Here is a 15,148-nt window from a genome sequence, read left to right as displayed (position 1 = left end):
TTCAAAGAAAGGGGTATGACAGTAATGTTCGAATCTAAGATTTATAAAAGGATCCAAGTATCTGGGTCGCGTCCTGCTGTTCAGCAGGCACGTACATCGCGACAATAAAAGGCTCAAATAAATGGTCTTTTGGGTCTTAGCGTCGGGGTCACCGAACCTTTTCTCCTAATATAAACAACACCAAACTGTCATGTAGGACGACTAGGTACATATTGTACACAAATTTAAGGACGTATCAGAGGGCGATCCACCTCCCACCAGCCCACGCAAAACAAAAAGAAATTAAAAATAATATATAAAGGCCGATCAGGATAGAATAGGACATAAGAGATCGTTGGTAATAGAGTACACTTCTCAGTAGTACTGTACACTTCTTACCAAATTGGGATAGACACAGGAAGGAGCAGATGATCTTTAAAAATTCGCTATCCAAAGTGTTTTTCCTTTTTCAGAAGTCAAAAACTGCTGTTTTAGCAAACATTTCGGTCAGCAAACAAAATCTGATGTTTTAATTATAAAAAACAGCTGAATGTTTATGCTGTTTTTGTATGTTTGCTTGTAACTTGCTTTGATTACTTAAGGCATTGTTTTTTTTTCAAATTTGTTGGAAGAGATGATTTTAACTTGTGATATATTACTGTAAAGAAGTAACTTAATCCATCTTTTGGTATACATTTCGAAATGTGGCTAAGTTTGGTCGCATTTTGTTATTGCTCTACGAATGTGTACATGATTGGCATGGCCTTTTGTTTCAAAATTTAAAAAAAATAGATTGTGGAAGTTATCACATCTACATTTGTATCGTATTTATTATACCCTCCACCATAAGATGGGGGGTATACTAATTTCGTCATTCTGTTTGTAACTACTCGAAATATTCGTCTGAGACCCCATAAAGTATATATATTCTTGATCGTCGTGACATTTTATGTCGATCTAGCCATGTCCGTCCGTCTGTCCGTCCGTCCGTCCGTCCGTCCGTCCGTCCGTCTGTCTGTCGAAAGCACGCTAACTTCCGAAGGAGTAAAGCTAGCCGCTTGAAATTTTGCACAAATACTTCTTATTAGTGTAGGTCGGTTGGTATTGTAAATGGGCCATATCGGTCCATGTTTTGATATAGCTGCCATATAAACCGATCTTGGGTCTTGACTTCTTGAGCCTGTAGAGTGCGCAATTCTTATCCGATTGGAACGAAATTTTGCATGACGTGTTTTGCTATGATATCCAACAACTGTGCCAAGTATGGTTCAAATCGGTCTATAACCTGATATAGCTGCCATATAAACCGATCTTGGGTCTTGACTTCTTGAGCCTCTAGCGTGCGCAATTCTTATCCGATCAGAATGAAATTTTGCACAACGTGTTTTGTTATGATATCCAACAACTGTGCCAAGTATGGTTTAAATCGGTCCATAACCTGATATAGCTGCCATATAAACCGATCTTGGGTCTTGACTTCTTGAGCCTCTAGAGTGCGCAATTCTTATCCGATTGAAATGAAATTTTGCACGACGTGTTTTCTTATTATATCCAACAACAGTGCCAAGTATGGTTCAAATCGGTCTATAACCTGATATAGCTACCATATAAACCGATGTTGGGTCTTGACTTCTTGAGCCTCTAGAGTGCGCAATTCTTATCCGATTGGAATGGAATTTCGCACGACGTGTTTTGTTATGATACCCAACAACTGTGCCAAGTATGGTTCTAATCGGTTCATAACCTGATATAGCTACCATATAAACCGATCTTGGGTCTTGACTTCTTGACCCTCTAGAGGGCACAATTCTTATCCGATTTGAATGATTTTTTGCACGAAGTATTTCGTTATGATATCCAACAACTGTGCCAAGTATGGTTCAAATCGGTTCATAAACTGATATAGCTGTCATATAAACAGATCTGGGGATTTGATTTCTTGAGCTTCTAGAGGGCGCAATTTCTATCCGATTTGGCTGAAATTTTGCATGACGTATTTTATTTTTACTTTCAACAACTGGATCAAATAAGGTTCAAATCGGTTCATAACCTGATATAGCTGCCATATAAACCGATCTGGGATCTTGACTTCTTGACCCCTAGAGGTCGCAATTATTATCCGATATGCCTGAAATTTTGTACGTTGGATCCTCTCATGACCATCAACAAACGTGTTTATTATGGTCTGAATCGGTCTATAGCCCGATACAGATCCCATATAAATCGTTCTCTCTATTTTACTTCGGGAGCCCCAATGGGCGCAATTCTTAACGCAACATATAATTTAATTTTGGTCCGAACCGGACCATATCTTGATATCGTTTTAATAGCAGAGTAACTCTTTTCTTATATCCTTTTTTGCCTAAGAAGAGATGCCGGGAAAAGAACTTGACAAATGCGATCCATGGTGGAGGGTATATAAGATTCGGCCCGGCCGAACTTAGCACGCTTTTACTTGTTTTTCTTCTAACATTCCCTTCATAAGTAGGCAGCAGTCATTGTCAGCAAAAAAAAAAAAAAAAAAAAAGACTTGTCATCAGTAAGTTTGTTGTTCTGAAATTGTAGCTGAACTACCTCTGTAATAGCAGAAATATTAACTACTAACAGTCAGCAGACAGTGTTTGCTATTTTCTGCAGACTTTTTTCTATGTGTGTAGCTTTGAAATATGATTTTAAAAGTAGATAACCAATACAAAACAAGTAAAAAGGCATTAAGTTCGGCCCGGCCGGTGGACACCCACCACCTCGGGTATATATATAAACCCCCTTTCGCCACCATCTGGTGAAAACTCGATATTTTATGCACCCAAATTCGGCCCGAACATTGAGTGGTCTAATAAATATAAGTCACTGTTGAATTCAAATTTCAACAAAATCGGGTAACAAATAAAGCTTTTATGAGCTTCAGAGCCTTAACCGGCATATTGGTCTATATGACAGCTATATCTAAATACAATCCGATCTGAACCATATTTAAGTCGGATGGCGTGTGGCCTAAAACTACTCACTGTTTCAAATTTAAGCGAAATCGGATAAAAAATAAAGCTTTTATAGGCTTCAGACCCTTTATCGGCAGATCGCTCTGTATGGAAGCTATATCTAAATATTGTCTGATACAAATGATATTTGCGTCGGACGTTGGAGGACCTAAAACTACCCACTGTTTCAAATTTCAACGAAATCTGGTAATAAATAGAGGAGATCGGTCAATATGGCAGCTACATCTAAATATAGTCCGATCTGAACCATATTTGGGTCCTATGTTGGGAGGCATCCAACTACTCACTTTCCGCGAAATCGGTTAAATAATAATGCTTTTATGGGCTTCAGACCCTTTATCTGGAGATCGGTGGGATATTGAGAGGTTTAAAACTGGGCACTATTCCAGCGAAATAGGATGAAAAAATTAAGTTTTTATGGACATTAGACCCCTTATCGGGGGATATCGGGGGATCAGTCTATATGGCAGCTATATCTAAATATAGTCCGACCTGAACCATATTTGGGTCAGATGTCGGGAGGCTTAAAATAACCCATTGTTTTAAATTTCATCGAAATTGGGTAATAAATAAAGCTTTTCTGGTTTTCGAGAGATCGGTCTATATGGTACCTATAACAAATACAATCAGTTCTAAACCAGATTTGGATCCTATAATGGGAAGCCTAAAACTACAAACTGTTTCAAATTTCGGCGACATCGGACAATTATTGCGCATTTTATGACCCCAAAACCTAAAACCGAGAGATCGGTTTATATGGCAGCTATTTGGACCGATCTGGGCCATATTAACAGAAGATGTCGAAGGGCCTAAGACAACTCACTGTCTCAAATTTCAGCAAAATCGGGTAATAAATGTGGCTTTTATGGGCCTAAGACCCTAAATTGGAGGATCGGTCTATGTGGCAGCTATATCTAAATCTGAACCGATCTAAGCTATATTAACGGAGGATGTCGAAGGGCCTAACGGAACTCACTGTCCCAAATTTCAGCAAAATCGGATAATAAATGTGGCTTTTATGGGCCTAAGGCCCTAAATCTGTGGATCGGTCAATATGACAGCTATATCTAACTCTGGGCCGATCATGCGCCAAATTAAGGAAACAAGTCGAAGGACCTAACGCAACTCACTGTCCCAAATTTCAGCAAAATCGGATAATAAAAGTGGCTTTTATAGGCCTAAGATCGTAAATCGGCAAATCGGTCTATAAGGGGGCTATTTCAAGATATAGTCCATCTTCGAACTTAACCTCGTTATGGACAAAAAAAATAATCTGTGCAAAGTTTCAGCTCAATTTAGACGGACGGACAGACGGACGGACATGGCTAGATCGTCTTAGATTTTTACTCCGATCAAGAATATATATACTTTATAGGGTCGGAAATGGATATTTCGATGTGTTGCAAACGGAATGACAAAATGAATATACCACCATCCTTCGATGGTGGGTATAAAAATGTTCAAAAAGCCCTTTTTATGGTTTAGCGAAGCGCACCGGGCCACCTAGTATTCCATAAACGTCAATTATATAACGGCTTCTTCAAAATGTTTTATTCACTTAATTGAGTCAATTATACTTTGCACATTTAACTGCGTATTTCGAAATTTGTACTTTTCACTTCTTTGTTTGTGTATTCCATTCAGCATTTTCATCACCCAGTGCATTCGCTCCTACCTTTATAAAAATTCAATGTCATGGTAGAGCAAAAACAATGTTATTTTAATATTCTCCATTGCCTCTGCCGCAAAACGACTTTGTTTCGACTTTTTCATGGCAGAATACTTAAAATCACGTCTAATTTATTTTTCTCTCTTTCGCATTTGTTATTGTAAAAAAGTTGTTAATATCTAAAGCGAATTAACTTTTTAATTAAAACTCTACTTTTCCAAAGTTAAGTTGATGATGCGCGCTAAAAATTTAAATGTACACTGCAACAGATGCGACTTTCCTTTGAAGTTGCATTGGCTTTCGGTTCAGTGGGACGAGACAAACGCATAAAAAAAGACTAAACTATGAGGAGTTCAAAAAGAAGTGTTATTAGTCAGACAAACTTTCAATTCATTTGACACACTTACTCAGTGTGTGGCAAGTATTGTTTATAAGTGGAAGTTCCAAAATTTTCATTATTACTAGTCATTCCGTTTACAACACAACGAAATATTGATCTGCGAACCCATAAACAGCGTATACTCTCTATCCGTCTGTTTGTCTGCCCGTCCTTCCGTGTTCTGTGGATACCATGATTGCGGTAGAGATAACAGCTAAGTAAGGTTAGGATAGGTTAAGTAGAAAAGAAGGACATAAGCCAGTAATCGGCTTCTTGTGCGCTCTACAAACTAAGACGTTACCACGAAAAAGAAAATTTTAAGTTGGGAATACCGCGCTACTTACATAACCTTTAATTGTTTTCCAAACCACTCCCTTAAGTTGGTTCATATCTGGTAGTGTATTCCCACTTAAGTATTGCAAAAGTCGGGCAATGACAGGAAAGGCTCTAACGATTCATCATCTTACCCACATTCCCTGCACATGCTATCACTTGCCACACTGATTTTGCATAAGTGAGCTTGTAGTCCTATGTGTCCTGTTATAAATTCAAAAGCTATATCGACCTCCTTCTTACTTCCTTTCAATAAAAGCATTGTCTTCTCACGATCTGGATCCTCCCATAGGATTTTCGCCTTCCTACCGACCGTTTCGCTATTAACTTGGACTGCGTCGATCCGAAAGGCTTCGGGTTAACCAAGTTTATTGACGGCAGTCCTCTGGGCTTCACCGCCAAATCGTCTGCCCCTTCATTCCGTCATGACCCGGCACCAAAACGATGCGGATTTTGCCATCCTCAGAGAAGGCGTTAATCTCCTTCTTACACTGCAAGACTGTTCATGAGCTTTTACTGTCGGTAAAGATGTTCACACTCGACGTCCTCGCGTTAACACCACACCACCTCACGCATTCCGTGATCGACCAGATCTCGGCCTAAAGGACAGTATATTGGTCAGGCTGTCGAAACAGATCTTAGTCCCTGGGTTCTCAATGTAAACCCCCAGGCCCACCCTCTCCCCTAGCTTTGATCCATCCGTGTTACATGTTCTTCCAGATGTCAATACTAGGGTCCCGTCAATCCAAGACTGTGGTGTGGACAGCAGTATCTCGCACTCGACCTCAATTTTCATCTCAGGTATCCGATTGGAAACCTCTTCCCTTCCCACCAGGTTTTCTATCGTCGCCTCGATTATACCGCAATGGTATGAGCTGCTTTCAACCTCAATCCTTTCTCCCATCGCCTTAAGTCTCATAGCCACAGTGGCTCCCTCACACTTAATCTGTATGTCAATGGGTCGGATATCAAGAATAGTCTCCAGTGCCTTAGTGGGTGTGATACTCGTCGCTCCGCCTATGCCAAGACAACACGTTCTCTGAACCTGTTGTATGTTCCTTGTGCTGAACTTTGTCTACACAGCAGTCCACTAAACTACTGAAGCGTAAGTAATTATTGGTCTACTCACGCTCCTGGCTCCTGTAGAGCCAGTGGACTATCCTCGGATTCAGACACCATTTTGAGCCTACGGCTCGTCTACATGGTGCCCAACATCTGTGAGCCTTCTCAGTACGCTCCTATCCAATTAAGTTTCGTATCCAAGATCGCTCCTAAGTATTGTACCTTGTCAGATATCGAAATCGTTTTATTGAGGAAATGTAGTGCGCCATGTTGGCCCACCTTCGTCCTCCTAGTGAAAAGGCATATTTTAGTCATCTCTGGGTAAACATTGAGATCCCTGCCTAGTTATATGCCATATGCAAGGCCCTTTCGGCCCTTCTGCATAGCTGGTTCGGATCCTTACCCCTAAGAAGTGTTATAACATCGTCGCCATAGCAGACGGTTACAGGTAATAGGTTATTTTTGGTGGTCACCCAACGGAGCCCCTGTGGCTCGCCCTGTGGCACGTCCTCCTTTAAATTTATGTCATGGGACCTGCAATGTATCCACCTGTTCTTTAGCATATTGTTTATTCAGTCTCCAAGGACCCATTCCTCCCGGTACTGATCTAAGGATTGGACCAATGTGTCGGTCCTCACATTGTTAAACGTCTGCTCGATGTCAATGCAAAACGCCAATATGTTCGTCTTGGCATCGAAGGATTCTTCTATTCAACTTCGTGCAGGGCAGTCTCCACCGACCTTCCCTTGACATAGGCATGCTGTTTGTATTTGAACAGCTCGCTGGATGTCCTACTCTTTATCATGGTGTCCACAATACGTTTCAATGTTTTGAGTAGAAAGGACGTAAGGCTTATAGGCCTGCAGGCGTTTGGTGTTGCATAACTTGCCTTGCCGAGCTTGGGTATAAATACCACTCTTGCCTCCTGCCAGGCTTTCGGAGTATATGCAAGTCTTTTGCACGCTATGAAAATATTGGCCAGATGAGGCAACAGATAGTTTGCCTCGTTCTGCCCGAAATATTCCATCAGGTCCAGGTGACTTAAACGGTTTGAAGCTCCTCATGACTTTCTTGACCACAAATTCCATAATGATAAGCCTTCGATCATCCTCATTATTTCAAGATTCCCATGTCTCCATGAGCCTCGCTGTATCCTGTGGAAAATGCGTTTTCATCAAAAGCCTTAACATGTCCTCCGTTGTATCTGCTCTCACTCCTCTGTCGTCTACTAACGTTTCAGTTTGGTGGTGGAGAGTCGAAAGGCAGATAAAATGATGCCAGGTGTGCTTCACCGTCATCCAGTCTCATCACGATTGCATCCGACGTTGACAACTCTGGGGAAAATACATAATTTAAATTTTTATGACACACTAGCTGACCCGGGCCCGCTCCGCTGCGCCTTCTTTTACTTTATATGGAACAAAAGTTTCCTTGGAATATTTATTTTCGACAATTTAAGATCTTTTAGTGAAATACCATGCTAACTTGACTAACAGTTTAACAATAAAGTACCTTTTTCTGAATCCCATATGATTTTTATTGGTCTACGAATTTAAGTTTGGATGTAAGGTGTACTCCATTATTAAAATACTTCATTTCAGCCCGATATTCTCATGATGTCTGATTTAGTGGTGTTTTCGGGGGAGAGGTTCTCCCCCAGACCCTGAAAAATATCAACATCGTGCCCTTCTTTCAAAAACCATTTATTTAAACCCCATATTGCCATTGGTTTAGGGAAGTTTTCACGATGAGGCGTCCCCCAAACATATGGCCAAAAATAGGTTATCAAATTCGTTTTCTAATATTAAATACCACATATTGGCATGGTCGAAAAATGCTTACCCTTTGCGGGTTGTTTTGGGGAAGAGGTGATGCCCTAAATACATGGTCCTAAATTTGGATATCAAATTCCTATTCTACTCCCAAATACCTTCATTTGAGCCCCATTTTGCGATGATCACCAAAAAATGCTGCTTGTGGGGTATTTTGGGAAAGGGGTTGACCCCCAAAAATTGGTCCCGAATGTGGGTATCAATTCTTGCTCTACCCCCCAATACCCATTTGAACACCATATCAAAATTGGATATCAAATTCGTTTTAAAATCTCATTTAAACTCCTTATTGCAAAATTCAGCCTATAAGTCCGGTTTGGGGTATTGGCCCCTTAACGCTATAAATATTTACTTCCATTCTCTTTACGACCCAAATAGTCTTGGTGAGCAAATTCATCCTATTTGGGGATTGTTATGGTGGTCCTGTTTGGGGGGTGTTTTGGGGAAGGGGTCCACCACCCAGAAACGTGATCCCACATTTGGATATCATATTCGTATTCTACTCGCAAATACCTTGCATTTGAGTCACATATTGCCATGATCGGTATATGTCCGATTTAGGGGAGTTTTGGGGGTTGGGTGGTGTTGTGGGGGTGGGGCGGCCCCTTTTCCCGAATATTGATATCAGATTTGTGCATTACTCCCAAAGACCTTTATTTAAGCTCCATATGGCTATGGTCGTAAATTTGTCCCCTTTGAGGTATGTTTTTGGGGAGAGGCGGCGCCCCAAACACTTGGTCCCATATTTGGATATCAGATGCTAATTCTACACTCAAATACCTTTTCTTTAAGCCCCATATTCCCATGGTCAGTAAATAAGTCATATTTGGGGAAGGGGTCCAATCCCCAGAAAAGTGGTCCCACATTTGTATATCAGATTCGTATTCTACTCGCAAATACCTTTCATTTGGGTCCCATATTGCCATGACCGGTAAATATGTCCGATTTAGGGGTGTTTTGGGGGGTTGGGTGGTGTTGTGGGGGTGGGGTGGCCCCAAAGACACTTTTCCCGAATATTGATATCAGATTTGTGCTTTACTCCCAAAGACCTTTCATTTGAGCCCCATGTGGCTATGGTCGTAAATGTGTCCCCTTTGGGGAGAGGCGGCCCCCCAAACACTTGGTCTCATATTTGGATATCAGATTATAATTCTACACTCAAATACCTTTTATTTAAGCCCCATATTCCCATGGTCAATAAATAAGTCCTGTTTGGGGGGTGTTTTGGGGAAGGGGTGAACGCCAGAAACGTGGTCCCACATTTGGATATCAGATTCGTATTCTACTCGCAAATATCTTTCATTTGAGTCCCATATTGCCATGGTCGGTAAATATGTCCGATTTAGAGGTGTTTTGGGGGTTGGGGTAGTCCCCCTAGCACTTGGTTCAGCAATTGGATATCAGATACGTTTTATTATCCTAAATACCTTTCATTTGAGTCCCATATTGTCGTGATTGGTGTAAATATATGTTTGGTAGGTTTAAGGGTGGGGTACCCCCATAGGTACCCCATCCGAAATTTGGATACCAATTTTTTTATTTTTAGGATACTGTATGAGAGCACAAAAATTTCGCTTAAATCGCACCACCCATCTCCGAGTTCTGGCGTTTCTGAAAATTAGGGTGAGGGGGAGCGTCCGCCCCCCCCCCCCCCCCCCCCCCTTCATATAATCAAAAATGTAGTACCCTATTTTTACCACTGGATCATTATGCATCATCTGTGAAAATTTCAAGAAAATCGGTTCAGCCGTTTCTGAGTCTATAAGGAACACACAAACATACAAACAAACCACAAATTGATTTTTGTATATAAGATAACGCAGGTCCTCGCCGGATATGGTTCAGTTCAGAAACTTTGTTCCGGACCGTCCATGACAACATCGGTCTATAAGCTGGAATAGCTCCCATATAAACCGGTCTCTCGATTATCTCTGTTCGGTAATAAGACGCTTAAGTTTTTGTTGGTTTCACAGATTAGGCCCGAGCACTCTTTTACTGGTTTGCCTATCAGTTAAAAACACACGCTAAAAACACAAACAAAACAAGTGAGAGCGTGCTAAGTTCGGTTGGACCGAATCTTATATGCCCTCCACCATGGATCGCATTTGTCGAGTTTTTTGGCCGATATCACTTTATAGTCAAAGAATAATGGATAACAATAGTCATGCCTTTAGAGCTGTGTCAAGTTATAGTCCGATTCAGACCATAAATGAAGAGAAGGTTGAAGACCATAGTAGAAGTCATTGGATAATATTTCAGTCCATTCGGATAAGAATTGCTCTTTGTAGGGACACAAGAAGCAAAATCGGGAGATAGGTTTATATGGGAGCTGCATCAGGCTATAGATCGATTCAGACCATACATGTTGGACACGCATATGGAAGGTCATAAGAGAAGCCGTTGTAGAAAATTTCATCCAAATCCGATAAGAATTGCGCCCTCTAGTGGCTTAAGAAGTCAAGATCCCAGATCGCTTTATATGGCAGTTATATCAGGTTATGTACCGATTTAAATCATACTTAGCACAGTTTTTGGAAGTCATAAGAAAACACTTAATGCTAAATTTCACCCAAATCAGATTAGAATGGCGCCCTCTAGTGGCTCAAGAAGTCAAGATCCAAAATCGGTTTATATGGCAGCTATATTTGGTTATGGAATGATCTAAACAATACCGAGCACAGTTGTTGAAAGTCACAACAAAACACTTTAGTGGCCTAAGAAGTCAATATCCCATATCAGTTTATATGGCAGCTATATCAGCTTATGGAAAGATTTGAACCATACTTAGAACAGTCTTTGGAAATTATAGCTAAACACTTCATGCAAGATTTCTGCCAAATCGGATGAGAATTGAGCCCTCTGGTGCCTTAAGAAGTCAAGATCCAAGATCGGTTTATATGGCAGCTATATCAGGTTATGTACCGATTTCAACCATATTTTCTACAGTTGTTGTAAGTTATAACAAAACTCCTTATGCAAGGCAAATCGGGAGAAAACTGCGCCTTAAAAATCGGATAAAAATTGCGCCTGTGGCTCAAAAAGTCAAGATCCAAGATCGGTTTATATAGCAGCCAAAACATGCACTGATGGCCATTTACAATCCCAACCGACCTACTCTTATAAAAAGTTTAAATTTTAAGCGTCTAGCTTAACTTCTTCGAAAGTTAGCGAGCTTTCGACAGACGAGCGGACATGGCTTGATCGACTTAAAATGCCATGACGATCAAGAAAATATACACTTTATGGGATTTTAGACGAATATTTCGAGGTGCTACAAACGAAATGAAGAAATTCGTATATCCCCTCCTATGGTGGAGGGTATAACAAACACTACCAGAATGTGGTCTTTCTCTACACACAAGTGCAAAACTTTTTTTCGCTTGAAGAAAGAGCACATATAAGAGAGTTTGCCGAAAAGTGACCTCTTTTCGGCAAAAAGAGTGAAAAAGTAGGGAAAAATAAGAAAACTATTTTGAATTTTAATAATTCTTGTATATTTTCTTATATAAATCTAATGGCTTGCGATCAATATAAGAACTTGTGCATGTATTCTAAGTTCTATACATAAATAATATGTAAAAAATATATTATGAAGAAATTCCTTAAATATTCGTTTTCTGTGTACGTGCAAAATTTCAGCCAAATGGGACAACAATTACGATATTCGATTGCTCAAGACGTCAAATGGCGAGATAGGTCAATAAGTGAGCTATATTAAGTTATAGACCAGTTTCGACCGTAAATGAAATGGTTGGAAGTCGTAACAGAGCACTACGTGAAAAAATTCAGATAGGTCAATAAGGGAGTTATATTTGGTTATATATAAGTTTTGACATTAAATGACGTAATTGTTGGAAGTCGTAACAGAACACTAATTGTGGCTTCTAGAAGCTCAGGATGTTAAATGGGGGGATAGTTATATAAGGGAGCTATATCAGGTTATACCATCGCGGTATAATGGAGGCGGCGATAGGAAACCTGGATGGATTAGGAGAGGTTTCCGATCGGATCCCTGAGATGACACTTAAGGTCGAATGCGAGGCACTGCTGCCAGCGGCACAGTCTTAGACTGACGGAACCCTGGTATTGCCGTCTGGAAGATCATGTTACACGGATGGATGACAGCTAGGGGACAGAGTGGGCTTGGGAGTCTAAATTGAAAACCCAGGGACTGAGATCTGCTTTTAACTGCCTGACCATAATACGATCCTGCTGGCGGAGATCCGGGCCATTACGAAATGCGTGTGTTTGTGTGACGTTAAGCCGATGACGTCGAGTGTGAACGTCTTTAAGGACAATAAACTGGCCATCAGGGCAAAAACAACGAGCACTGTAAGGTCACGAACAGTATGGGATTGCAGGAAGGAGATTAACGCCTTCTCTGAAGACATCACGATCCGCCTCGTTTGGGTGTCGGATCATAGCGTAGTAAGCGGGAATGAAAGAGCAGACGAAGGCTAGAGGACTGCCGTCAAAAAACATGGTTAACCCGAAGCCTTTCGGGTCGACGCAGTCCGAGTAAAAGGCACAAGCGAAGATCGCGCATCGAACACTGCAAAACGTTCGGTATGACGACGAAAATCCTATGGGTAGATCCGGATCGTGAGAAGATGAGGTAAAGCTTTCGATATCATAACAGGACACATTGGACAACGAGCTCACTTATGTAAAATCGGTGCGGCAAGTGATAGCATGTGTAGGGCATGCGGGGAGGATGATGAGACATTGGAGCTTTACGTATGTCATTGCCTGGCTTTCATGGGTTACAGACACCAGTCTTAGGTGAGGACACAATACCAGACATGAACCAACTTAAGGCATGTAATGGAAAAAAAATAAGTAGCACCGAATTCCCACAATAAGCCGTATACGTATACGAGCGGGAAAAATATCGATGACACTATTGATACCAACGATATTTTAGTTTTGGTCGGAATATAGATTTATATTTTGCCTATCGATGCTATCGGCAGAGTTCGATTTTTTGCAATATTGAAGAAAAATAGGCAATCGGACACTTTAAGATATATTCTGCCTATAAACGGCGAATTTTTCATACGGTTAGGCTACCATTTTTATACCCACCATAAAGTATATATATTCTTGACCCCATAATTAACCGTCTCCACGTCCTAAGTCCGTCAGTCCGTCTTTCGAAATCACCATAGAGGTCGAACGCGTTAAGCTAGCCGCTTGAAATTTAGCACAGTGCTTAATATTGATGTAGGTCATCGGGGATTGCAAATGGGCCATATCGGTTCAGATTTGGATATAGCTCCCATATAAACCGATCTCCTGCCTTGACTTCTTGAGCTTCTGGAAGCCGCAATTTTTGTCCGTTTTGGCTAAAATTTTGCACATGATGTTGTGTTATGACTTTTAACAACTGCAACAAGCACGGCTCAAATCAGTCAAGAACCTGATATAGCTCCCATATAAACCGATCTTCCGATTTGATTTTTTGAGCCTCTGGAAACTGCAATTTTTGTCCAATTTGGCTGAAATTATGCCTTTATGACTTTCAATAATTGCGCCAAGTACGGCCCAAATCGGTCTATAACCTGGTATAGCTCCCATATAAACCGATCTCCCGATTTGACTTCATGAGCTCCTGGAAGCCGCACTTTTTGTCAATTTTGGCTGAAATTTTGCACATAATGTTCTGCTGTGACTTTCAACCACTGTGCCAAATACGGTCCAATCGGTCAAGAACATGATATAGCACCCATGTAACCGATCTCCCGATTTGAGTTCTTAAGCCTTTCCAAGCCGCGATTTTTATCCGATTTGGCTAAAATTTGGCTTAGAGTGTTACTATGATATAACTACACGAGGACAAAACATTGCTCGCACTTTGGAAGAAAATCCATATTTGGATACTAGAAATGCATGTTACATCAAGGAATTCAAGGTGCGACCAGTGCTATAGAGGCTAAGAATTCAGTCAAATTCCAAACCCAGCATCCAATAACAACACGTAGTGCAATGAATATGTCATTGGGAGTAAAGTAGACCTCGAAAACATCTATTCACTATGGGTGTGGCCAAACCATGTCACATATACAATTCGGCACTTGTGTGTGAGACATGGTTTGCCCGGTTTTGAAGTTCAAAAACTTTATTTTTTAACACTACATCAGGTTCATGCCTCATCCACATAGCCACATACTCCTGCACAGATTAAGTCAAGTACAAAATGGCGCTATGATGATGACACACTTAAGTCAGAGTCTTAACTTTATGAAGCAATGGCATTTTTTTTTGCGTTCATTAAATCAGCAAAAGTCAATTTGTTTAAATCAACAGGACTTAGGTAGTCGTGTACACCTGCTCTCAAGTAAATTTCCTTGTCCAGCTTTTAGTTTTTATGGCTTATTTTGTCAGGGACTACAAAGGAGGAAAAACAAATCTGCCAGTACAGATTCATACATCAAGTATGCATAATGAAGTGCCTTAAAATTGCTTTTTGTGGCCAACAAAAATTTTCTCGCACCTAAGTGCAGTGCTGTGAGTTGGCCCATCTCCATTGTGGCATTGTTGCCATAAACGCGCTGACTGTTGATGTCCAAGAATTTTTGCATTCATTGGGGACATGCTGTGTCTGTCGCTTTCATTTTGGGTTTCATTCCCTTGTGTGGTCAACATACTGTGACAAAATAAATAAAACTCAAACAACCATATCTGCTTAGAAATGCAAATTATTTTTTAATATGGACTTAAGTGTTTTCTTATTATTTTTTGTATTTTCGTCTTTTTTTTTTGTTGGTTATCTAAAAGAATACTAATTTCGCTAGAACATTACGCAATGCGATTAGAGAGAGAGAGAGAAACACAACAAAAAAAGTGTGATAATGGCCAAAGAAATCTTATAATTAAAAATTGTTGCCAAAAGCGT

Source organism: Stomoxys calcitrans, chromosome 1, assembly GCF_963082655.1.
Source record: "Stomoxys calcitrans chromosome 1, idStoCalc2.1, whole genome shotgun sequence".
Lineage (NCBI taxonomy): Eukaryota > Metazoa > Arthropoda > Insecta > Diptera > Muscidae > Stomoxys > Stomoxys calcitrans.
Note: the sequence above shows the minus strand (reverse complement) of the source record.